Raw genomic sequence first — 2936 nt, 5'->3', positions numbered from 1 at the left:
ATATGGGATGCCCAGAAATATAGCCTAATGTTAGGGAGATTTAGTTCCCCTGCGTCTCAATGGGCCTATACATTTTTAACAGCAATCCTTGTTTCTACCTTCCAAATGAACCTTGAAAAGGTCTTGTGAACCTTATTGAAGAATGAGGTTTTAAATTATGTGACATAGCTGTAGAGTTGACATAGGCTACAGAGGAAGACATTTATTTCCCCAAGTTCCATCTGTCCTCCAGCTGAAGGAGGGCGAGTCATTCCTAAAGCAGGACCGCGTCCCCAAGCTCCATTCCCGTCTTCTCCAGAACTCCTTCCTGGCGGAAAAGTAGCTCCATTCCCTGAAAACAGGACCAAAAATATGGACGATAAATCATCAAACAGATTACAACAGCGTGTTTTCTTATTGCAAAAATTACAGTCTTTTCCAACAATATAACCCCATCTTTAATACAGCAGAAATGCTTAGCTCAGAACAGAATGAGAATGCACATTTTGTCTGGTAACAGGGAATTTAAAGGGCAAAAAAACCAAATTACCGTTAGGAAATAGATTTGTTTGTGGAATTACATATTTTAGTCTCATTAATGGCACAGCGCTGGGTCCTATGCCACTCTACACAGCCACGAAGGAGCCGCAGGAGGAGGTCACATGTGATTTGCTCAATGTTCTAGATTATTTAATACGGGATTTTTTTTTTTATGATCTGAAATCTAAAATAATATTGGGAAATCTGTGGGACTTATTTATCTAACACAAGAGTTTGCAATGTAAGAAAATTTTTTTCTTTGAAACAAATATTTTATAGGGAAAAAAATCCTGTTTCTTCCCTGTTTTGTGACTGAAAGGAACAGTAATTTTTAAAACCTTTGAAACTCGGCAAAATATGGTATAAAATTCCAAATATGCTTTCCCCAAACATTTTCTATTCTTATAAATTTCTGATTGCACCACTGATGTTCTGTCAGGTTAAAATGTCAGAGAAAATATATAGAATTAGACTTCCTTCCCTCCACTTATCCCAAATCACCCGAGAGATGTAGCATTCAGTAAACAAAGCCAAAGTTCTCGTACTTCTTATCGTGCCCCTGAAATCTTTTTGAATTGCTGCTTTTATCATGACACCAGCTAAGACAAACACATAACTGTTAAGATGAACAAATTGTGGTGATCTTGCTTCATGATCCGTACCCTTTGTTTAGAATGTTGTTAAGATACTCCCAATTTATTCCAAAAGTTTGTTTCTGAACTTTTTTTTTTGCCCTCTCTGGTGATGTAGTCGATTAATAAGCATTGAACAGAGAAACAGTGAAGGCGACTTTATCAAAAGTTTCAGATACATCCTCCACTTGCTGCTTTTCCAAAGTAATTAGAAAACAACCGTATTGTTGAACAATGAAGATTTAGGGTGGTCTGGGAACAATCTTGAAGTTAAATCTATTTTTAGTTGGCCTGGGACTCCGCTCTGGAGTCACACGCTGACGTAGGTCTTTCCCTGGAGTGGCTGTTTGTGCAGCGTGGCAGCAATGTACTTTATGTCAACTAGAATTTATTTAATAGAAAGCACATACTTTTACATCTTACTTTTTCTTTGTTTTCTTCAAAAGTATTTACATATTTTTGTTTTCTTAGAAATATTCTTTGAGAACTGAGATTAACTCAATGGAGTTACTAATATTTTATTTTGGATTAATTTCTGTTGTGCTTTTTGATATTTCAGATATTGTTGTTAACGTGTTAAAATTTTACATTACATTTGTAAGATCAGTAAACATTCTTCAGGATCCTTTACGACCATCTTTTTAACAGCACAGAGGTAAGACAGTATTTTGGATTAAATTCTTTTTTCTCTTTCCGCATCAAAAGGACGTATTATTAGACAAAACAAAATAAAATAAAATATTCACTCTTCTTATCCTGTTCCATCCCTTCACAATGCGGTTCCCCATCACCAGTGGTAATCCTGGTTCCAGTGGCATGAATTGAAACAGCTGCATATTTATGGGCCGTGAGCTTGAGGAGTGAAAATCTAATTTCAGGCTGACATTGGATCTGATTCTTTTCAATAGCCTACCTTGGCATTGAGGGGAAATGGTAATGTGTCGGTCCCGAGCAGCGACCTGACGTGAATGGTAAGAACTCAAACCAGGACACTTACATTGCAGTGGAATCTTTAAGCCTTGTCTTCACTAGAAACAAAAGGTGCGTTATTTTGGCAACACAAGCGCTAACTAATAATTTCTGAATGGTGAGGACAACCCCGAGGTCTTGTTTGAATTGGTAGATTCTAGAAAACTCAAAGAATTATTCAAGATATGGATTTTCTACATGACATTAAAACCTTTTATGGCTATTTTAATCCAGAATTAAAGTGGTCTTAGTTTGGTAATCGTTATCATGAACAGGGACCTTTTATGAGTGTCGGAATAATCTTTAGATAGAGCACTGGCTAAGCTTTTTGATTTTTGTTAAAAATATACCTCAGAAATGCCAAATATAGGATAGAAGCGATAAAGCAGCCCTAAGTTTTGCCGCTGTTACGAGTAGTAGTTTATGGCCACGCAGAGCCATTAACGCCTGCGTCAAGGTATGGATAAGGAAACACTGGCCCCATTAACAAAACACCTTCATTACTGTATACAAGTGTATCTTCGGATTTATGTTCATTAATTTCTGAGTGGCACCACAGCCTGCGAAGGGGCAAGGAAGTGGCACCCATAAATCACAGTCTGCAGCACACCCTCCTTCCAGAAGGCTGAATATCGACTAAACGAAGTAAAACCGGACAGCGAGGCCCTCACCGCCACGGTGACCGCGTCCTGCGGGGCCCCGGGGCCGCACACCCGGTCCGGCCCAAGATGGCCGCCGTCCCGGCCCGCCATGACGCCTGCGCGGGTGGGCGGCGCACGCGCGGGGGCACGCAGCTGCTGTGGCGCATGCGCGGCA

General features: G+C 39.8%; 1 long non-coding RNA gene across 1 annotated transcript; it reads right to left on the bottom strand.

Moving 5' to 3' along the window:
- Positions 1 to 2872, bottom strand: LOC134517304 (uncharacterized). Its single transcript, XR_010071598.1, has 3 exons — positions 2471 to 2872; positions 2065 to 2179; positions 1 to 331 (listed from the first exon to the last, which is right to left on the bottom strand). It is a non-coding gene; the product is annotated as an uncharacterized LOC134517304 (long non-coding RNA).
- Between the last annotated feature and the right edge of the window lie 64 nt (positions 2873 to 2936).

This window comes from Chroicocephalus ridibundus, chromosome 6, assembly GCF_963924245.1.
Source record: "Chroicocephalus ridibundus chromosome 6, bChrRid1.1, whole genome shotgun sequence".
Taxonomy (NCBI): Eukaryota; Metazoa; Chordata; class Aves; order Charadriiformes; family Laridae; genus Chroicocephalus; species Chroicocephalus ridibundus.
Note: the sequence above shows the minus strand (reverse complement) of the source record. Positions and strands in the feature narration are given on the sequence as shown.